Below are 25,549 nucleotides of genomic sequence, written 5' to 3'. Positions count from 1 at the left end.
TCAAGCCACCATGGCCTTGAGCTTCCCATAGAACTTGGCCTTCTCCTGTGTCGTCTGGAAGCAACCATGGCCGAACTTGGATGACGTATCGATGAACTTGAGCTTGATCTCCTCCAGAGCAACCCTAGATGTTTGGTGCAAAAGGGTTTGCCTCAAAGTCACAACACGTTTCTTTGGCCCAACACAGCCACCTTTAATCATCAAATAATCCTCTTTCACCACACCATAATGGGGGAATCCACCCATTGGGGTTATATCCTTTTCAGTCCTGAAATTTGGAGAAAAGGGAAGGAGGTATTAAAAATGCCTCAGTTGCAATAGTTAGCATACAAATATAAATAGAACGTTGGGATAAGGGTGCTTGGCTACCCGTCGTATTCGGTCATGGCAGCATGTGACTCTTGTCCAGCCTTTCCAAGCTTGTACACTTTCTTATTCATCTCGGTGCGGTGATGGTAGCCATTTTGGCCAGCCCTGGCAACAGTAAAGGAAACCCTAGCTGGATGCCATGCACCAATACAGGCAACCTTGCGAAGACCACGATGGGTCTTACGTGGGAGACGGGTAACACCCCATCTGGTCACCACACCCTCATACCCTTTTCCCTTGGTCACACCAATGATATCAATCATCTCATCTTTCTGGAACACAGAATCAACAGGAATAGGTTTCTCAAAGAAACTGTAAGCGAAGTCAATTTTCTGGGCAACAGTTCCACCATTGACTTGAACCTCCATTAAATGAGCCTTCTTCTGCTTCAAACCCTTCATTTTTCTTATCTGCAACAATATACAACAAAAGATGTAAAGAAGTCAGAAAAACATAAAGGTAAAATGTTCAACCGTCAAGAATTGGAAGGATAAACATAATTACAAATTACAGAACTACTTGAGGGGATATACCTGAGTGTGGGCCAAAACACGAATCACAGTGCAATATTTTTTCAGTTTTTCCAGCTGCAATTGAATGTCTTTCTTACCATCTTCAGTTTCAAACTTCTTGGAGTACTTGGTGAAAGCTTTCTTCTTAGATTTGCACCAATGCTTATAGAACCTTCGTTTCACCTCTTCACTCAGATGCTAAGCCCACACAGTGCCCAAGGTACGAAGACCACGAGGAGTTTTGACATATCCAACAACAACCATAGGTGGTCTCTCAATGATAGTAACTGCTTCACAAGTCTCCTTCTTGTGAAGTTCTGGAAGAAAAAATATAAATACATTAAACTAACCAACTAAACATGGAGGAGAACGACATAAAAAAGCACATAAATTCCAAGGTTTCAAAATCATGATCTAGAGAAAAAATAATTACTTGATCCAGGCTTTTCAACTTCCCTCACTATATGGGTCATCCCAGCTTTGTATCCCAAGAATGCAGTTAGTCCGCATGGCTTAGTAGGATCATCTTTTGGGAATGCCTTCACTGAACTACCACAAAAGGAGATGAAAAAACTCAGAAGATTCTAATTAACAAAACCATAGAGGGAATTAAGATAGCCAGAGCGACTTAAAATGTTTTAAATTAGCAAGCTGCACATGATAGGGAAAAGGGCTCCACTCAGCCATTGCATCAGAGATTATGTAGGATTAAACGACAAACTATTAAACTAAAAGGGTTTCCACTTGGCCACGGCTAATGCTATAAACCATTTGAATGATAGGATAATCCAACAATATTACTAAACATAACATCAACACTTTCTAACTATAAAACAATTAAATGGAAACATAGAGAGAAAAAACCTTTTCCTCTGTGGCGAGAGGCTCTTTTCCTTGGGAGAAATCCCAAAGAGCCATGCCTTGGATGCTCAAACTTGCGATGAGACATGTTTCTTCAACAAACAATATTCTGCAAAATTCCAAACAACTCATTTCCAGTCCTTAGCCAAATCAATGTCATAACGAGCAAAACTGAAGTTTTGAATATAGATAGAAGCTAATCAAGCATCGTACAATTTTCACTAAAAATCCAACTATATAATTCTAAATCGAAAGAGTATAAAAAAGAGTTAACCCTGGATGATAAAACATATCAGGAACAATGTCATGAACAAAGGCATGAACTTTAAGCATGCCAATTCTCGAGCTCCTTTGGTATTTCTTTCCAAAACCCCATTTTCAGGGTTTTGGCAAGAAGAGCTCTTTTCGAGACTCCAGCCTTGATTTACGCAACAATGTCTTTTCATGTGGAAATCCATTTCAATCATCGCCAGAAACTGAAGTTAAATCAATACGCTTTCATACACCCTGAGCATTACCAAACGAAATCAGTCATTCACATAAAAAACTAAAGGAAAAAATTCAAAAACTTGGAATGTAATTCGCTACAAAACTTTGAACGCTAATACCTCGAGATCTGAGAGAAAGTGAAATAAAAAATGGAACAAGCTCGAGAGCGGCTATCAGCTTCTTCTGTTGATAAAATAAATGGAAGTGGGCTTGATGAAGGCCGCAGTCTGTCCAATAGTAAAAATGGGCTCCGCCATTGGATTGCTCAATGGGTTGATCGTTGCCTATGAGTGAACGTTGTCTTGGCCCGACAAAATCGGTTTTCGTACAAAGAATTCGTTCATAGTTTAAGTCCCATAAAAACACTTCTAAATATAGAAAAATTATGAATTTTTTATATGATTTTTCACATGTCAACGAGATCAATAAAAAATTATTTTATAATTAATTATATCAATCGAGTCAATCGAATATTTCAATCTACGAGTAGTTATTAATCAACAATTCAATAATAAAAATCATTATAAAATTTCTTAACTAAAACTAAAAAAAGGGGCTATGATCATTTTATCTACTCCTCACTCCTCTACCTCCTTATGGATAGAGAGGATCCAACATTAAGAAGTTAAATTTTATAGAATTTGTAATTTCAAAAGGGTAAAGTACAAGGGTGGTCATCCAACTTTGGATTTTGTTTTATTTTAATAGTTAATTTTCAAAAGTTCTTTTATGATCATTCAGCTTTTAAAGTTTTAATTTTCAGTCACTCGCCGTTAAATAGTACAAGGGTTACTTTTTTTATTATTTAGTTATTACAAAAATGTGTAAATGTTGGTGGAGTGATTGGAAATTAAAATTTTGAAAAGTTCAGTGATTGAAATAAAAATTTTAAAGTTAGATGACCAAAATAGAACTATTTGAGACGTTAGGTGACCACCGTTGTACTTTACTCTTAAAACGATAAAATAAAATGGGCTGTATAATCTATATTCAAGGACGAAAACAAAAATGGCCCAATGGTCTTCATGATTTAAATGGTCTCAATCTCTCAGATCAGGTACCAGATCCAATCCCTAGAGCTGAACCAACAAATAATGGAATTTAATGTATCAAAAAAGTTTAGTGCTTAGGGTTTAATGTTTATATATATATATATATATATATATATATATATATATATATATTTTTTAAGGATGGGTTATTATTTTTCAATCATCTTATAATACTATCAATAATTTTTCACATAAATTTATATGTTTGTGTATTTTTATTTTATTTACAATTGACCGTTTATCAGTATCTTACAATTCCGTAACATAATAAAATATGAATTATATATGGTTTGAACATATCTGAACATCTGAAGAACTGTAGCAATGATGGTGCAAAAGGATATTAAGTGATAATGATATTCAAAGAGAGACAAGGAGTGGACAATCCGAGTTGAATATGAGTTGGATTTCCACCTACTCCAACATCGATATCATTCCCATTATGTAGAATGGGGCATATTGCCTATTATGTCAGCTCAGCTACTCTATATATTTTATACCATGCAGCAGACTTTGCTTCTATAGGTTTTCTTCGGTCATTCCATATATAATATGCCATTATATTCAAGGAGGAATATATATGAATTTATGTTAAAAGTAGTAACTTAAAAAGTTATATTAAAATTTTAAAGGGTTTAATATTGAAAATTTTCAAGAAATATAAAATTAGATTATTAATAAAAATGTAAAGAAAATAAATAAATTATATTTGATTTTAAAATTTCTAAGTAGTGTCACTGCACCCAACACCTCTCTCGATACATCATTGATAGAATCCTTTGTTTCCTTTCGAGTTTATATTTCAATTCATTCCTTATCTCGCTAGACTTTTTCTTTTTGCCGGCCATCCTATATATATAATATGTATTATATTTGATAGGTTTGTTATGATATGATGGATTTATATATATATTTTTTAAAAAAATCAGAATTTAACTGAGTTTCTTTTTAACAAAGTTAACCGAGTTGGATCGAGTTTAAGGAGAAGTCGTCTGATCCTGGAATGATTATAAAACTACTCTTTTAATATTTATATATTATTAATTACGTTTTGATAAAACATATGTAAAAATTAGTATAAGAGTCGTTAAAATTAAATTTCACTTTAATTTTATGCTATTAAATTTGAAAATTTATTATTTTATTTAATTTTTGTCTATTTTGATAAAAAGAATTGTTACATAATATATATATATATATATATATATATTAAATTGGGTCCAAACGTAATCAGATTTCCAATCAAAATTTTAGATTAGATTTAAAGATTAATGAGATATTTTAAATTTGAATCAGATCAAAATCAAATTATATTATTATAAGATCCGGTCAGATTTGAACAAAAAATCACTCTGATCCATCTGTTTCCATCCCTAATTGTGTGTATTTGTAGGCGTATAATGTTTATAACTTTTGCTACAAAATCTGTGTGAAGAATATTCCATGGATTCTTAGTAGATTTTGTTTCGTAATCTTTGAAAGATATGGAGTTGTAAGAAAGCTGCATGGATCAAGCAAGAAGAGACAAATTGTTTGCGGATTATGAGGTTTCTTTTTGGTATTTTGAGATGCTTAATGACAAAACTTGTAAAGACTCTCCCGCCATGAAAAATATTATTGTCTTCTATTGCAATAAATCTTGCGGGTTTTGTGCTTTTAAGGCACTGCATTTTGATAATCCAAAAAGATAAGAATATCGACCCAAATTCCCATTAAATGTTTAACAACTAAACGTTCAAATATTTTATCCATGTAAAAGTTACAAACAATTTTAAATTTTTATACCGAGTATCTATAAAGTTAACGTAAAATTTTATGTTAAAAAATACGAATTTTTGAGAAGTCATATTAAAATTTTAAGATCATAAAACTAATTCATTAATCGAAAATATAGAAAAAATACTAAAATTATTTGTGAATATAATACAACCACATCCCAACACATGTCAATCTCTCGCTAAATGTTTATAATTTTATTTATAATTTTTAAAAGTTGGTGTATAACATATTTGGAATTCAAATGCAAACCTTGCACCTCTGTTCATAAATTATAATACATACATCTAACATTTATTATATTAACTTTTAAATTTTAAAATTCAAGTGAACAAAATAAAAGTAGAGAGAGTGAATTCCTAAAAATAAATTATGAAGACTAAATTCCAATTGAACAAAATGTATAGGGATTGGAACATATTTTAACTATAATTTTATAACTTTTAAGGACTTGACTACATATTTACCATTTTTTAGGGGAACTTCTGCTGTGCGGTGCCTAAAAAACGGCGTGACCGATTAAACAAGTGACCGGTTAAAATTTAGACCAGTTATGTTATATCATTTAACCGGAAATATTATCAAGCACAATAACATATTAGGTAGCGCTTAGATAATGTAATAGATAGCGCTTATATAATAAAATAGGCATTTAACCGAAAATATTATAAAGTACAATAACAAATTAGGTAGCTCTTATATAATGTAATAGGTAGCGCTTATATTGACATATTTTCTCATAAAAACGGTAAATTTAAACCGGTTACATTATAAATTGACCTATTACATTATAAATATCGATTTCGATGTTTTCAGGATCGATACAATTTTAAATGTTTCGACACTTTATGCGTGCAACTCGTTTGTGCTTTATTTTGGAAAAAAGTATCGACACATATTTAAAGAGTGTCGATACATAATGTAGACCTATTCTCTCATGAACCCGGTATATTTCTACCGATTACATTGGAAATTTACCTATTACATTATATTTATCGATACAAAATCTAATAGTGTCGATACTTTATGTTAACCTGTTTTATAATTAAACGGTATATGTGTACTGGTTTCATTGTCAATTTACCTATTACATTATATCATTTGTCATTAAAATAGTCTAATTTTACCACCTACATTGTAATTTTACCTATTACTTTAAAGTTATTGAATTATGTAGTTATTGTACATACCTGAATATGTCCTGCAAATTTAATGTTGTACCCACCCTTCAACTACCACTACTACCAATACCACATCCTATTGAAAGCACCACTGAAACATATTGTTCAATGAACCTTTACTTACATACATCTCCATCAACTCATGTTGGGACCACTGAAATTGCACAACAAAATTTTTGCCATGGATCATACTGATGCAGACAATGTTAAGCCAACCGAGGAATACAATAAAGTACATAATGTTGATGAATCTGACATATTGGTTGGTAAGCTCTTCTCTTCACGTGATCAAGCTTGGTACTTTTACAAGGAATTCGCACGAGAACATGGGTTTAGTGCACGTCGGGGAACAACACGGCTTGACATGGAAGGGAATGTGAAGATACAAGAATTTTGTTGTTCCAAAGAAGGGTTTCGAATATCAAAAGTCATTACCATTGACCGTCAATGTGCTCATACGCCAATCACAATAACAGGATGCAAGGCTAGAATCGTAGTTACAACAACAAATACAAACGATCAGTGGGTTATAAGTAAGTCTTATCAGAAACATAATCATGCATTGTGCACACCTGCTATGAAACCATTTATGCGTTCTAATAGAGCTGTAAGTAAGGCTGATATCGATGAGGCAACAACATTGAAAGAGGTCGGCGTTGGCACGTCACAAGTAATGAACTATTTAACGCAGCAGGCAGGGGGCTATCATAATGTTGGATTTACACATAAAGACCTCTACAATGTACTTCAAATAGGAAAAGCAAAGGAAATCATCGATGGGGATGTGAATGCGCTTATTGCTTACTTTGATTATAAGAAACATGATGATCCCGGGTTTTTTGTGACATACTCAGTAGACGAATCAAGGGCGTTGCATAATCTTATTTGGTCGGATTCTACACCGAGATCAGATTACATATGCTTCGGTGATGTAATTGAAACACAAGAAGACATATTTAGATGTTGTTCGTGCAATTGAAGATGAAATTAGTAGAATGCGTCTGAACGAGTTGAAAGCGGATTACTTAAGTTCCCAGAAGAAGCCCTTCCTGATCACAAAACTGGTTGAATTTGAAAGTCATGCTTCTGAGATTTATATGCGCGAATCTTTTCGTGCGTTCCAAGAAGAACTTCAACGGGAGACATTGTACCGGATTCAGGAAGAGATTGAGTCATTATCAGATGAATGTCAATATTTTTATTTGAAAAAGTACAAAGAAAAAATAGGACATTTGAAATTAGTTTTGATTCTCGTACGGAAACCCTAAATTACTCATGCAGAAAATTCAAGACAGTTGGACTTCCATGTTGCCATCAACTTCACGTTTTGAAGCACTTGGATTACACATATTTGCCCAGGTCTTTGATTCAAATTAGGTGGACTAAGGATGCGAAGGCTTCTGCACCCAGTTTTGTTGATTTTAATGTGCCTCCAGAAATAATGCAAATGACAAGGTTTGCTTCTCTACGTGCAACAACAAGTATGTTATGCTGTGTTGCATCAAAGACAGACGTGTCTTTCAAAACCACAAGAGGTGAGATGAAAAGATTAACAGAAGAATTTGAGAACTCGTTTGGTTTGAATGATTCAGTCAATCGGAGCAGTGTATTAAACAACGTTCGCGACCCTCAACGAAAACAATGCAAGCAAAAAGAAGTAACAAAGAACAAGGTCGAGAAGAAAATTAGGCGATGTGGGTTCTGCAACGGTGAGGGACATAACAAACTAACATGTCCTCAAGTCAAGCTGGGTTTGAATACAAGCACGCAACCTACTTCAACTGATTTTTTTGAAGACGAAATGGACTGGTCATTCAGTCCTGCACATGATGTTAGAGACATTTGGAATAATGTAGACAACAATCTCCATATATCCTAAGTATCAACATGACTCCTACTGTGTATAGGAAACATGTACAACAACCTATTGTTATTGAAAATTAACCACATCATTCAATCATGTTTGAACATTACAACTATATTCATATAAAATTAAAAACAATTCTTCAACAACTGAATACAACTATTATATGTAATGTTCAATCATGTACTCCTTATGTTGTAGGGATTCAGTCCCTAAACCCTTAAAAGAAAGCTTGTCTTACCAATTCGTAGCTTACCATTTGGACCCTAAAAAGGTGTTTTATTAGCTATACAGTCAACATGATTATGAGCTTCCTTTATCATTTTGCATTCAGTCAAACTGTAGAGATTTGAAATTTGTAATGAATTAAAAGATCTTAAACACTTGAATCCAATTACCATTTCAAGAACAATTACATGAATACATTGATACTTACTGGTCGCTTTCGATTTTCTTCAATGTTGATACGCTGGGGCTCTATTTGAATGTCATCACCGTCGGAGTGGAAGAGTTCTCTGCCTTTAGGGTTTTTCATTTTGGGTTTTGTATATATAAGAAAAAAACACGCGTAATTTTCAAAAGTATCGACACTAATTTAAAACGTGTCGATACATTCTGTAGATATATTTTCTCATAAAACTGGTAAATTTAAACCGGTTACATTGTAAAGTGACCTATTACATTATAATTACGGGTTTCGATGTTTTTCGGATCGACACTTTTTCTAAATGTATCGACACTTTTTTGTGAACTTGTTTGGAAAATTTATTATGGACATAAAGTGTCGACACAAATGTATAAAGTATCGATACATTATGTATACCTTTTTTTAAATAACCAGTATATTTAGACCGGTTACATTATTATGTTACCGATTACATTATAATTATGTGTTTCGATGTTTATAGGATCGACACTTTTTATAAATGTATCGACACTTTGTTCGTGCACTTGGTTTGGAAATACATTCTGGACAACATGTATCGACACAAATGAATAAAGTGTCGACACATATTGTAGACCTATTTTCTCATAAAACCGGTAAATTTAAATCGGTTACATTGTAAAGTGACCTATTACATTATAGTTACGGGTTTCGATGTTTTTGGGATCGACACTTGATATAAATGTGTCGACACTTATTTGTGAACTTGTTTTGTTTGGAAAACACATTATGGACACTTGATATAATTAGTGTTGATATTTTAACAATCCTCAAATGTATCGGTGTACAAAGAATCAAATATGGACACATTATGGACACTTGATATAATTAGTGTTGATATTTCAACAAGTTTTGAAAAAAGATAAGTAACATTGTTACCTTAGCAATGGAATTTGATGTTATCTCCATATGCATCCATTGAGTAAGTTATTTTTTGGATGGATGGAATTTCGGTTTAGGGCTAATATTTATAGTGGAGCCAAAATTTATATTTAAATTCAAACTCAAATTGTAAGTTGATGGGTTGTCATAGTGGTCACATGGAATGGAATATTTACTGTATAAGTCACATGTTATAATGTAATATTCATATTAAAAGACACAATTACACAATTACTGTGTTATATGATTTAGTTTTTTTGAATGGAATGAAAAAATATATTCAAACCATAACATATATAAACAACAAATTTCTGGATTACAATGTTCAAATAATGTACCTACAACGAAATTAATCTGATGGAAAAGGGTTATCACTAACGAAGTCCGGAACATTAGGCGCCTTCAACAAATTTTCCAAATACTCGCGTATGGTACCACCTTTGTCTGAGGAAATATATAAATAATTTCAATAATCAAACTAATCAGGTGCAATTTTACTAACAAGAAACTAAATGAGCATAATCAGGAATAAATTTTTGTCATACTTAGAGCATCGTCATCCGAATGGGAAGCAGCGTCGAAAGAATGTGGACATATGTAATTGTTTATCTAATAAAAAACATAAATTGTTAATCAATCAATATATGAACAACTGTTTAACTGGAAAAATATGGCATAACTGTAACTTACCGGATTATGGATCATTTTTCGCGGTGAATCATCGACCAACAGTGTATTTAAGACATTAAAATCAGTAAACTTGTTCCAAACATCATTGAGATCTTTACAGTATGTAAACTTATTTGTTGTTTTGCACTTTCTTTGATCCTGTTTCAAACAGTCGAACATAAATATGTAGGGATCTTAGGCAAATTAAAGTTAGAAAAGTGTAATGACAATCATCTTACCCAAACGAATAGAAAGTGGTCAGAGAACGAACGTAGTTTATCAAGTACACGGTCTATGTTATGCCTGAGATTGTAATCAAGTTTGAATGTTAACATTTAATTGTATATTAACCATTTTGGTTATAGTAATTTGAATTACTAAATAGTTCTAACCTCATATTGGATGACCAAATGGCAACAACAAAATTCTGTGTACAAAATTGCATAAATTCACATAATCCATTCCTGAGGATAACACCTGCAACATGAAGAAAATGAGATTAAAGTTGTACGCTTATATGTTAAAATAATGGATACAAATTAACAGAATTGAAACCTTCTGGATGTCTTGGGATGTAAGCAAGGACACCATTGACATCAAAAATTACTAGTTTTCTTGAAGGCGGCGTTGCAGACACGATATATTTGTTTGGATCATCATCATCATAATCTTCATCGTCATCTTCATTGACCGCTTGGATATCCACATCTGTTAAAAGAAAATAAAATACATTTCAGAACGTGTAAATGTTTAGAAACATAAATAATTAATTACCTAACTCGTTTGATGTCGTTGATGTAATTCATTACGCAACATGGAGACTCGCGCAATGATGAAATATCGGCTCACATTCCGCTCACAAGGGAATCAATATGCTCCCGAAAGTTGACCATGTATTCCATCACTGTCGTAATTGTGACATCCTGTCCAACTTGAGCTTATGGAGCTTCTGCAGCTTCTTCCATCATTGCGTCTCCTCCCCCGTCTCCCATTGGTTGGTCGTCTTCATTGTCCTCCCTCTCTAGATCCAATCCGACATCCTTGACACGCTTCCAACCGACTTTTTCAACAAAATCATATCCCGTTTTTTTAATAAATAACATGTCAATCTTACGGGTTAATCGAACAGGGGCGTCAAACGAAAAATCAACTTCTTCCTTTTTCAACAGATGGGATGACACATCCATATGGTAGTGAAGTTGAAATTGATGCTCCCTTTGTGACCATATATACAAATGTTTTAAACATCAGTTTAGCAATGTTTGGAGCCGTTTTGGATCTATACTTTGCTATCCACCAATAATCGCTGTCTCGAATCGTTGAATGTTTTCCCCCAGAAGGCCGAATAAACCAAGTCAGCATTTTGTGAAACACTCTCACCTCTACATCTAGGTTAATTAGGCTATTTCTATCAACCCGTTTTATTGTAGTATCTAAGTCAGTTTCATCTGAATCCCCTTTATTCTCGACACCTATACCCGAAGCAATAGTCTCCGGAGATATATATATATATCCTTCCCCATGACTTGGGTATTAATTCCTATTATATTACTCTTATTAGGCTCATACTGGAAGGAAGCATTGTTGTAGAATACTCTAACTAGGTTGGGGTAATATGTTGGTTATACACCAAGGAATTCAAGCCAACCCCACGATGTAAATGTTGATTTAAAACTAAAATCATATTTACCATCGAACAAGAAACCCAGGTCAATGACACGTTCGGGACGAATCTTCCTTACTTTAAAACTCCTTTGCCATCTTTCTTTCTCTGCATCGGATCTAAAGTTCTCAGTGTCGAACGACCTGATATCCTCAGAAGAGGTGGGTTGAGAAGAGCTGGGTTGAGAAGAACCCCGAGTCTGACACTTACATTTTGGAGCCATTTTCGGTGTGGATGCTGTTACATTGGAACACAAACACATTAAGGAAACAAAAGTGACCAATCTGTAAATCAAACAAACCCTAATTTATGGCAAAATATCGACAAATTTACCTGAATATCTGATCGTAACTGTTATGAACGCTGGTATTCGTCGGAATCGATGAGTTCTCTTCTGCCTTTAGGTTTATGTTTAGTAAGGTTTAGGGTTTTTCGATTTGGAGTTTGTATCATATAAATAATGAATGAAAAAAATGCGAGTAATTTAAAAATGTATCGACACAACTATAAAATGTGTCGATACATTATGATGACCTGTTTAAAATTAAATAGGTATATTTGTACCGGTTACATTGCAAAATGACCTATTACATTCAAATTATGAATTTCATTGTTTTAGGATCTATACTTTTTATAAATGTATCGACACTTTTGTGTGCACTTTTTGACCATTTAAATTCTGGACACAAAGTATAGATACTTTATGTACACCTATTTTCTCATAAACCGGTGTATTTAGACCGGTTAGATTGATAATTTACCTATTACATTATAATTATGGGTCTTGATGTTTTTGGGATCGATACTTTTTATACATGTATCGACACATTATGGTGACCTTAGTAAGAAAATCATTCTGGACACAAAGTATCGACATAAATTTAAAAAGTGTCGATACTTCATGTACACATGTTTTCTCATAAACCGGTGTATTTAGACCGGTTAGATTGATAATTTACCTACTACATTATAGTTATGGGTCTCGATGTTTTTGGGATCGATACGTTTTATAAATGTATCGACACATTTCCATGCACTTGGTAAGGAAATCATTCTGGACACAAAGTATGGGATCGACACAAATTAAACAAGTGTCGATACTTTATGTACACCTGTTTTCTCATAAACCGGTGTATTTAGACCGGTTAGATTGATAATAGACCTATTACATTATAATTATGGTTCTCGATGTTTTTGGGATCGATACAAATTAAACAAGTGTCGATACTTTATGTACACCTGTTTTCTCATAAACCGGTATACTTGGACAAAATGTTGGAATCAAATCTGTGTTTATTAATTTTTTCAGTGTTATTTTCTATTTTTACCACCTACATTGTAAATTTACCTATTACTTTAAAGTTATTGCATTTTTTAGTTATTGAACATACCTAGATATGGAATGGCCATTCAGTCCCGCACATGATGACAATTATGTTAGTGACACTTGGAATAATGCAGAATCCTACTGTGTATAAGAAACATGTACAACAACCAATTGATAACTTTTCCCATCTCATACATAATTACATTCACATACAAAATTATAAATCGTATACAAAATTAACCCTACATTTACATCATCCCTTCTTTTTGTTATCCTTGTGTAGCATGGCAGCTTTTGTCATCTTCTCTCTTAGTTGATTTTGATTGTGGCATACGAGATCGTTTAATATTCGCATACGATCCCATTCTCCAACAACTTATATTCAAATTGTCAGTACGTTTAAGTATTGTAAACCACAACATTCAATCTACGACTTTTAACAATATAACGGCAAACTAATTTTTAATTCTACTTACAAAATCACCAGTAGCCCCGCTAGAACCGATCGATTCCATCCACATCATCACATAGATGCCGCAATCATATCCATTCAATTGTTCAGTCATCTTATGCTCCACGAATTTGAATCTTTGCAAGGAGACTTTTCCTAGAGAGCCACATGCTTCTACCCAAATGTGTTTCTCATTATAACTATCTAATATTTTCATCTGCATTAAAAAATATGAAGTTATGATCCATACAAATTATGCATTATAATTTACATAATTTCATTTCATACATACCAATCTCTTGGCATCTTTCACTCTCTGTTTAGCTGCTTCAGATTTAAACAGACTATCATATACAGTTCCAACACATTTTTTCATATCCAACACCAACAGATACCAATGTGAATTATTATAGTTTATTGTGATCATAATCTGCAACAAATTTCACACACAATTTGACAAAATTCAACATTATATATCCAAAAACATCATTTAGCCTATTCGTATGGTGTCTTACCTTCTCACAGTTGGTGAATTTCATATAGTTAGGCAACATGGCACCCCAAAAGCTCGCAATACCCTCAACATTACCGTTGTTGTCCAACGTCTGTTTCTGCAATTACGCGACAATCATTATTAATTTACCGTCTGTAACATTACTTTTCAACACTTATTAATTTAACTCACCGCTAAGTGGTATGGAATGTAGCCAATCATCCGGCCTGACTTTTTAGAATCGTAGCATATTGTCCAGGCGAGCAAATCAATAACCTAACAAAATTAATTACACAATCAGAACATATTGAATAGGTTTTGTCTTTTAATTGATTTCTACTTACCACACTGCCAACCCATTCCATAGGCTTCAACGTTGCAATGTCGGATACTTGTGCGTATTGATTTCCCATTGAGATTACAGTATATCTGTATGAATCATTAGGATTAATATCTTTTCATGATTAATATCTTTTCATGAAATATTTAAATATCACTCACAAAGCAATATAAGTGACTTACCCCGATTCTAACTCACTATTCCATAAATAATCACAAATTGCAGCTTCGACCGGTTCAATTCCGATTGGAATATCCGCTTTTACAACCTACAGTTTTGCTTACAAATTTGTATCACAACAACATGATAAAAATCAAATTAAGTTATCTTTTATTCAACTTACCTTCTGCTTCTTCTTCTGGGGTGCAGGACATTCCGAATCCAAATATGCATCTATAACACTCTCCGATGTATAGATGTTAGTGACATCTTTTCTCCTCATTTCCTCCATCTTTTCTTCTTCCTCAATCTTTTCTTCTTCAAATTTTCTCAGTTCATCGTATTTTTTCTCTACATAGCTCTTCATCTCTTTTATTTCACCCTTCAATTTCCCCCTTCATCCAAGTTTTTTTTAACCACCTCCTTCACCCCCGAAAGTTCACTCCTTATTTCCACAACCTCCTTGACAACTCCATCAATTTTTCCACCCGTCAACATATTAACTTCACCACTCAACACCTCAACTTTTTTCACCAATACATCTATCTTTCCTTCCACTTTCATCTTATTCCTTTCATGTGTCTTTCGACTCTTGATTGTCTTTAATGAATATCAAAAACGATTTTTTTAATATCAGCCAATTCAGACATCAAAATGTCGAATTTACTCTGTTTTCCCTGACCGTAATCCCCCTGACCGTCATCCACCCCTCCAACCATATCTACTTCCCTCTCCTCTGCCTCCTCTACGTCCTTGAAAATAACCTTGAAAATTAAATTTGTATTAAGAATTGATTATATTCTTAATATTATTTAATTTCATTTATTACCATTTCTAGCTTCCTTGGTCTATCCACCTTCAACTTCGCCATCACTCTTACCACCTCTTCCTTCCCCCATGCACGGATGCGTGCCACTCCGCGTCTTTCATAAGCCGACAAACTATCACAACCTGACCAATAATCGAACAGTGCAACCTGCATTTATAATAAAATTAATCATTTTATATAATAACTATACCATCTTTTTATATAAAAAAACAAAAACATTTTTCAACTCAGTTACCTCTAAGATTGCTATGCACCCTTTGAGGTATCTATGGCTGCCCTTTTGAAAGGTGATTATTGATTCAATCAATCTCGAATGGACATATCCAGCCCAATTGAATTCACCCTTCAAGCCTTCATCGCAAATGAGCTTCATATTGTCCTTGTTCGTTGACGTATCACCCGTTGGACAAAGAAATATCCCTGCAAGGTACAATAGAACTCGGGCCTTCAGCTCATCCCCCCGGTAAGATCCGCTTTTGATATCCTCTTCAACTTCAGCATATGTCACCTTATGATTCAAACCATATTTGGAGGCAAGTGCTTTCCAGTTCTTACTCCTATAGACTTCTACAACACTTTTGCCTTTGTTTTGTACCCCCAAGACGGCTGCAGCAATCGATACCCCCAGAGGGAATGAATAATCGCCATATTTAGCAATACATTGTTTGACATCAAATTGCTCCATCAAGGATCGACACAATTCCCTCTGAATTGGTCGATCATTTACTCCTATCAATGATCCAAACCCCATTTCACTCAGCACATTCAACTGATCATTCATTTTAAGGTGATCAATTAATGAATACACCCTTTTTATGCTGCACTTTGTCGACACATCCTACATTTTTTAACAATATATAATGTTATTGTTCTTATATATCTTGTATCAAAGTATTTACAAGTTTAATGAATACCTTCTTTTCATGTGCTTTCCTCCATTCTTTGTATTCTTTACTATCATTCCTTGACAGTGTGATGTAAGGCTCCTTTTGAGCATCACTCATCGAATTCCATTTCAACCTCACATCTTTTTTCACCTAATATTAAGCATAAACGTTTCTTAATCAATACATTAATGCTAAATAATACTCAATGTCAATTTCATTTTACATATCGAACCGCTGTGTGTGTCATCTTCCTTCATCCTTTTGCATTCATCCATACTGTCAACATTTAAAATTTGTAATCAATTTAAAGTTCCTAAATACTTTAATCCAATTACCATTTCAACAATAATAACAAAAAAGAAATTGATACTTACTAGAAGTACATATATCCACCCTTTGGTTGCTTTCCACCCATTGACTTCATTTTTCCTTCATATATCAGTTTACGCAAATCAAATCAAATACTTGTATACAAAAATCGATAACCACTCTTGTGGTAAAACGGTTAGTTTTCAATAGAATTTTAATGGCCACTACAACAAGTGTCGGCACATTTATACAAACCTCAAATATCATTTTCTACTTATAATATTATATACGGGTATCCATATTTATTTTCTACCTATAATATTATATAATAATCGGTCCCAAAACCTCCCTATTTCCTTCAAACGAATGGGAACACTCAATACTCAAAGTATCGGCACATTTATACAACCTATAATATCATTTTCTACCTATAATATTAAATAAAAGTATAGATATTTATCATATACCTAGAAGATCACTTTCTACATGTAATCGGTCCTAAATACTTCTTTACTTCGAAAACCCCAAATAACAACACATAAAAACCCTAATTATTGTAATAATAAAAAACTAGGGTTTCAACAACGTACCTTTCGATTTGAAATGCAACAACAAACAAAACAAACTTCAACGTAGAAACGCCTTCTGAAATGCAGCAACAATTACGCTTCGATTTCAAAAACTATATCTATTTTCAGAGGAAATTTAGCTATGCCTTTATATTTACATCGGATATGTTATTTATATTTAATCGATACAATTACATAAGTGTCGATACTTTTATGTGAAGTGTCGATACTTGTTTACGCGTACTTATTAAAGTACCGACACTTTCAACATAACCGGTAGCGCTTTACCGGTTTTGTCATTTCGATATCGGTTTTATCATATTTTTACATATTATATTGTTATGGATCTATACATTTTCTTAAAGTATCGACACTTTTTAGGCGCTATAATTTATTCTCTTTTAAATTACGAAAGTGTCGATACTTATACTAATTTATCGACACTTTAAATATATCCGGTATCTTTTTACCGATTTTATCATTTCGAGACCTCTTTTTGTCATATTATTACCGGATATATTATTATGGATCGATACATTTACATAAAGTATCGACACTTTTCAGGTGCTATAACTTCTTCTCTTTTAAATTACAAAAGTGTCGATACTTATATTAATTTATCGACACTTTCAATATATCCGGTAGCTTTTTATCGGTTTTATCATTTCGAGACATGTTTTGTCATATTATTACCTGTTATATTGCCATTGATCTACATATTTTTATAAAGTATCTACACCTTTTAGGCGCTATAACTTCTTATCTTTTAAATTACAAAAGTGTCGACACTTATATTAATTTATCGACACTTTCAATATATCCGATAGCACTTTACCGGTTTTATCATAATGACACCGGTTTTATCATATTTTTACCTGTTATATTGCTATGGACCGATACATTTTTAATTTGTATCGACACAAACCGACAAGCTAAGTTTGCCGGTTGCCAAATTTTTTAATATTTTCTTCATGATTTCCACCTACAACATTGTTATTACTCGATATTTCAGGTAGCGCTAAACCGAATTTGTTAAATATATTATAATGTATCCTGTAACACCGTATATTAGTCGTATATTAGCCCGTTTTTCCTGAGACAATCCCAATTTTTAGGCTCTTGTCTACCCTAGTGTATAGTGTCGTCGGTGTTGATAGTACATTGAAATACAAACCCTATTTATAATATAAAAACTCAACGCTGATGCTTTGCTTGGTTTTAGAGCATGCTTGTAGGGGCGGATGTACGTGACTTTCTATGAGAACAATTGCACTCTAATTATTTTGATAAAAATATTAAATTTAATAATAAAAATGATAAAATAAAATAAAAGTTTACATACCTGAATTTTTTAAGTAGAATATTAAAATTTTGGACCTATTTTTAAATTTCTAGATCCGGTGTTGATGCTTGCATATAATATATCAATATAATATAGATATTTTTTTAATGTTTTGTATATATTTTACTATTTCTAACTATTTCTTTAAATAATATATATATATTTTTAAAATTGGAACATGAATTATTATTATTTTTGGAGTACAAAATTGATTTATGCTAAATAATTATAAACTCTTTAGTTTGCATTTTCTTTTCTCTTTTCCCTTTTAATTTATAAAAAATTAGGCATTATTGGTTCATCCAAAGCAAAAGTTTTTGCATTCACTCATGCAAGGGGATATCTCTTTAGTAACTCATTGTGAACTTCAAGTAAGTGTTATCTTACTAGGGAGGTGTGATTCCACTTTTTATCTGAATTAAACAGCCTACAGTTCCAATATTGCCTTGCTAGCTGATGAATTATATGTGCTCACTTTATCCCAAATTATTCGATTACGGTTTTCTTTTCTTCTTTTGGTTTAGTTGAGAGGAGATTATTCGGTTTTAGGATGATAGCATGTCATAAACTTTAAAAAAGTTTAATATTCACTAATCACAATCTTAATGGAATTCTCGATTAGGCTTAAACTCTAATATTTATCGATATATTAATCGAGTTGACATAATTTTAAGTAATTTGATTTGGATTTTTATATTTAGTTGAGAGAAGATTATATGGATTTCGGATGAGAGTATGTCATAGATTTTAAAAGAGACCAACGATGATATTAACTAATAACAATCTCAAATGAAAATGTCAGGTACACTTAAACTCTAGTACTTACCGATACATCAATCGAGTTGACACAATCAGTGGAGTTTTTTATTTGAAATTCAACCATTTAAAAAAATTGCAAAATCGAAAGTTTTGTATTAAAGTTTTGAAATAGCAAGAGAATCTATTTCGGTCACAACTTGAAAGACAGTTGAGAGGAACTCGTTTGCTTTATTTACAATCTTTTAGATACATTATTTTGCTTTTACTTTTGCTTTGCCAACGGCTCCATATATAGAAGGACCAAACCAAGGCCACCTTCCAAAGATACTTTACTTCTGTAAGTAAACACAAGCCTGCAGCAATCATCTTTTTGAGTAAAGTTCTCAAGGGAAATGAATTTAAAAAAAAATAAACTACACTCGTGACCACTTTATTACGAAGGGATTTCAATCTTATCACCGTTTTTTTAATTTCGTTAAATAAACCATTTAACTATTTTAATGATGTCATCCATGTCACTTATGTTAATATTTGACGAAAGAACTTTTGTGACTAAATATGTAATTATATTAATTTTGTTAACTGTCACGTCAACTCATGTGTCAAATGTTAACAGTAAATGACTTTATTTGTATTATTTAAATAGTTAAGTGGTATGTTAACAAAATTGAAAGATTAGTAATTAGATCGAAATCCTCATATAATTAAGTGGTCAAAAATATAATTTATAAGGTAGCATATATTCTAAAATTCTCAATTATCTAATAATGCACGTTCAAACACCCTTATAGATATTGTACTCGAACTCGACGTCTTTAAGAATATCAAGAATATATTTAACCATTAATATCACTTTGTTGGTGTTGAAATTTCAACTTTGAATGATTGGGGTGCATTTGCCAAAGCTGAAAGGAGTTCCAAGGCGTGATTGGCCTTACCTCCTAAGACTTCCTTTTGTCTATGAGATGATACTTTGATTAGTCAAAGGAACAATGATAACGTTCTTTATTTTAACATTCCTATACTGATTTCATGATTCAGTCACTATAATTATGCCCCTTAATTACACCACAAAGTGACACCCATGCTCATTGCTCCCCTTTCTTTTTGTACTCTTTCAACTTTAACTTCTTTCCCCTTTACCCTTTAGCACCACCATATCATTCCTAAACTCTCACCCTGTAAACGAGTTATTTTTTTTTATGAATTTTTTATCTCAAAGATATCTTTCGTATTTCTCTTTCGTATTTCGAAGATATAATTATATTAAACATCAATTGATTTCATGAGATGATATATTATATTTAGGCATGTAAATGAACTGAACGTTCAGCGAATCATTTATGAACCGTGCGGCGGGAAGTTCATTTATATTCGTTTATTTATTAAATGAACGAACATGAACAAGATTTTGCGTTCGTTTAATTAAATGAACGAACATGAACAAAGGGTTCGTTCGTTCATTTACATTCGTGAACGTTCGATTATATGTTCGTTCATTTATGTTCATTTATGTTCGAACAGATGACAAGTTGAATATGTTACAAAGATTATTGAAGTTGTTTGGATTTCAAGAAGATTGTTTTGTTGAACAAATTAACTTTAAGATTTTATTATGTTCATATAGCTTATATATGATTTATGTATGTTTTGTCGTATTTGAACAAATTAACTCTAAAGTTCCATGTTATATTAATGAATTTTAAGTTGTTATTCTTGCTGTTTACTTTTTTTTTACATTCATTTGTTGTGTTCGAATAAGTTTTTTTTGTGTTTGTGTTGTTTGTTTATTTTTGTTTATGTTCATTTATTATGTTCGTTTATGTTCGTTCATTTGTGTTCGTTTATGTTCGTTTATCATTTAAATGAATGAACATGAATAAACTATATTCCTTAATGAACAAACATGAGTGAAATTTTTTTTTGTTCGTTTATGTTCGTGTTTGCTTATGTTCGTTTAGTTATTAAATGAACGAATATGAACATATATCCGTTCTTGTGCGTTCGGTTCGTTTACAGGCCCTAATTATATTACGAACGAAAATATTTAGATTGAGAAAACTTTCCTCTTGATTCTACGGATAAAAAAAATAAGAGCAAAAGCTAGATTAACAAAACTTTTACTGAATAATCATGGCTTTCACTGTCATGACCACGCGACTCCAACAATTCCATGTCACATTGCAATGTACGCAACTCAATCATTAGTTCATCTGAACTCAGCAGGGATTAATAATGAATAAAAAATCAGTACTCAAAGCAGGAAAGTTGTGTTCCTGAAGTTGTCACCTTTCCATCTTTTCTTTCCAAGGACGCTTCCATTTTTGTGCATGTTGATGCATGGCCAAGGGACCAGGTGACATGGATGTGCATTTTCTCCATCTTCCTCCTCTGGGTTGTTACACTACAAAAATTTTATACGTGAGTGAATAAAATTAGTAAAATAGATAATTATCAAATAAAATCCAAATTTTAGGATAAACACTCGCCTACCCTAAACTTAATGCGCATCTACCACTAATACTGTATTTTGTAACATTTTTATCACACTATATCATTAATTTTGTATCTGAAAATTTTGATAACGATAGAAAAGAACAAAAACTCGATTATAATCAAATTTATTTATTCTTTATGTGGTTAATCCATACTTATAATAAAAATAACTAAGTAGAAGATTCTAAGTAATCTTCATCTATTAAGCAATTTGAACATTTGTGGAAAGAGGAAAGTATGGTTGGTGAAATTCTGGGAATTAATTACTTTATTCTTTTCCAACGAATTTCATTAGTTCGAAAATCAGCAAAGGTATTATATTACACTGTCAATTATACTGCCGACGAATAATTCAATAAACAAAATGAAAGCAGCTTTAACAGGTACTCCTGGAGAAAGCAAATGGAACCTGGTTCTCTCCCTTTCTGGATGCTCTGCCACACTCCTAGTGTGATGCAAAGTCAACCATTCATACTGGTCTTCTAATATAGTCTTTCTTTTGCTTATTCCTGTCTGCCTGATGTTATTATATATGTATATCATGTAAGTAGGTCATGGCTTCCCTCAAATGTGTATTGTACCTACAAAAAATAGTAAAGTCATATTTTTTCTTGACCCACGTCGTATAGATATTGTTATTATATAACGACTGAGATAATGATTTGTGATGATTTATACGGCAGGGTGTTAATTTGAGATGAACAACTTATCTTTTCTTAATTTAGGTAGAGAGTCGTCTACAAAAGAAAGAAATGAATATCTTAACTTATGTGATTTTGTTTTTTTTATTTATAATTAATTTCTTTTGAAATTTATGTTTATTCTAAGACTATTTCGTAAGTCGAGTTCAGTCAAAAATTTTATCTTGAGGTTTCACATATTAATTTTATTCTTTATGCAGATGATTGGAGATGAAATCCTTGTTTATTACTCGTATGTTCTCGAGTTGTTCAATAATTAGCATAATGATATCACAATTATCCCCCTAGTGAATGCTTTAAAATAATGGTTTATCCCTTTTAATTTTATCAAATCATAATAAAATATTATATTTATAGGTAGTTTTGTTAAGAATATAAAGATATCTCATTTGGATGATTCAAATATGACATTTTAAATTTATTTTCCACTATAGTTTTCGGAATGGGACTTCTCTCAAATCTGCAAAGATTTGTTGGGGAAGACAAACTAAAATTACAGCACAATCATTAATAACCAAGAGTCAAAATGACAACTTCACCTATGGAAACTGTACCTGATTTGGACCAGAAGATATCACAGATGGTCCCATGCCCTGGATTTTGTCAACTAATTAACATGCTTTTATGCTTTAAACATCTTAGGATTACCAATCATTTCCTTTCGTTTTAAGCCAAGTTGAGACCTTGTTCCCTCTTTCAAATTTTACCATGACGTCATAATGTCCGAATTATAAACGAAAAATCATATAATTTCTTTTATCAAATTTAATCGGGTTAGCCATAGGGATAGTGACCCTTCAAAGGGTCCACAACCTTCCTATCAATAAGCCAGATAGGGACACCACTATTTTTCTATGGTATTGCCCACATGACAGAGATAGAAAATGAATAGCGAAAGATGAATCTATTACAAAACAAGAGCACTCTTTCCCATGTAATGGTAAGTCATTATTTTCTTTAAATTACAAATGATATATTTGAGTTCAAGTTAATACAAGAGCACTCTTTTCCATGTCGAAAATGGAGCGGTCCTAGATTTTTTTCTTTGGGTAAAATAAGGTCACTCGATTCTATATTTGATAACAAATGGGTTATTTTAAAAAATTATAATTTAGTCACTTAACTAAAAAATTATTACAAACAAACCACTCGTTGTAAAAATTGAAATTATCGTGTAGTGTAGTTTGATATAATAGCCATTTAATCTCAAGATTTATATAGTTTTATCAACTTGGTCTTAATTTGAAATAATTTAATAAATTTAATGATTTATTTGTTAAAATTTGATCAATTTAATCCTTTTTATGATACCGCCAAATCAAGCGAGTCGATCGTATCAAAACAATAATTGAATAAATGTATTGATCTACCATAAAATAACATCAAGTTATTGTTAAATTGTTATTATACCAAACATATAATAAGAAATTAGTATAACACTTACGAGAGAAGAATAAAGATTATATTAACATAACTTTTAAATATAAAGGATTATATTTTTTTAAATTATTTTAAATTATGATCAAATTGATAAAATGTATTATTATACCATGCCACAATACTATTTTGTGTAATATTTATTGGTCAATGACTTGTTTGTAATAATATTTTAATTGAATGACTAAATTGTAATGTTTAGAAAAAATAGAAGATCAAAGTGGACTTTACCCTTTTTATTTTCAACTGGAAGATCAAAGGCATATAATATATATACCGATATATGTGTGTGTTTATCAGTTTGCTTTTGCTTTTGAGCCCTCTCTTTAAGACTATCCCATCTTCCATTTTGCACATTAATATATACAGTTTGGTCCCAGATTGGAATAAAGTTGATCAAACACAACCAAGAAAAGCTTACAGTGGTTCCTTCCTTTCATGCAGCATAATTATATTTTGATCATTCAAACAAGACATTGCAATCATATATTAATAATCATCATCTCTGACTATGCTGCACCCACATGTTTCCAACTCAAATATTATAAACTCCTCACAAGAATTGCCTAAAACTCTGCGTGGGAATACTCAAATCTATGAATTACTTTTTCGGTCGGATCAAATAGAATTCAAACCACAAACTCTAATATAATTTATAATCAAGATTAAGTTCAATTCAATCTACGGGGTATGAGTTGTTTCGAGTTGTAATGATATAAACTGAAATTGTTTTCTTTGGCATAAGTCAGGAACAAATCTATTAAGGGGTTGGAAGGGATTGTTATCTCTCCTTAATGTTTTTTTTTTTGTATATAATGACATTAAGTCTTTTTTTTTATTTAAATAAGATATTTATGCATCTATTTAAATACTCAATAAAATCATATTCTTTTGATATAAAATAATTTGATTCCTCATATATATATATATATATATATATATATGTGTTCGAAAATCCGATCTCACTTTACACCATGATACTATTATAAAATATTTTTTTTAATGGGACCTCCATGCATGCATCATCCAAGTTACTTTTATTTTTGTTGGACATCACTGTTGATAATGGAATTTCTCTGTTTAACTCAAAGTCTAGCCACTGGTTCTTGATTTTCTTTTAACAATTTTTTGCTATTTGTGATGCACATAACATCAGCAACTCCATGTGCATGAATCTTTAAACATGATGATGTTTACATGGGGGGACAGAATTTTACTTTTTAAAGAATCAATATGGTTGAGCTCCATTTTCTGATGAAACTGATATGTCTTCATCAGGGGAATTATATACATAGATTCTTGATAAATTCTGCATATGTTTAGTGTTGAAACTAGCATAAAGAACCCAGATTTGGCAACCAATCCAAGGAATCAAAACTGGGTTGAAACAGTGAGAAAATTGGATATTTTGATCTGAACATCCTTAAATTTCTGCAGTAAAAGCAATGTTTTTGAATCATTCTCGAGGATTTGAAAGCCAACATTTTAAAATGATTGAACAATTCCATCTATCTCTCATTCAAAGCAATAAAGATCATTGTTTGATTAAGGCTTAAAGCTAAAGGCCATTCTTTTTTGTCATATAAATAAAGAGTCCATCAACTTTACCTTTTTCTTCTTCTTCCTTCCCTCCTCTATAATCTGAACTTATCAAAATTTTAACTCGTCTTAACCAACTGAACCGACC

The 25,549-nt window shown here is 32.2% G+C and overlaps 1 pseudogene; it reads right to left on the bottom strand.

The window, feature by feature from the left end:
- LOC120134262 lies at positions 1-1,856 on the bottom strand (annotated as a pseudogene).
- Between the last annotated feature and the right edge of the window lie 23,693 nt (positions 1,857-25,549).

This window comes from Hibiscus syriacus, unplaced genomic scaffold, assembly GCF_006381635.1.
Source record: "Hibiscus syriacus cultivar Baekdansim isolate YM2019G1 unplaced genomic scaffold, ASM638163v2 tig00110597_pilon, whole genome shotgun sequence".
NCBI classification, from domain to species: Eukaryota; Viridiplantae; Streptophyta; class Magnoliopsida; order Malvales; family Malvaceae; genus Hibiscus; species Hibiscus syriacus.
The sequence above is the reverse complement of the archived record's forward strand: the minus strand, read 5'-3'. Positions and strand labels throughout refer to the sequence as shown.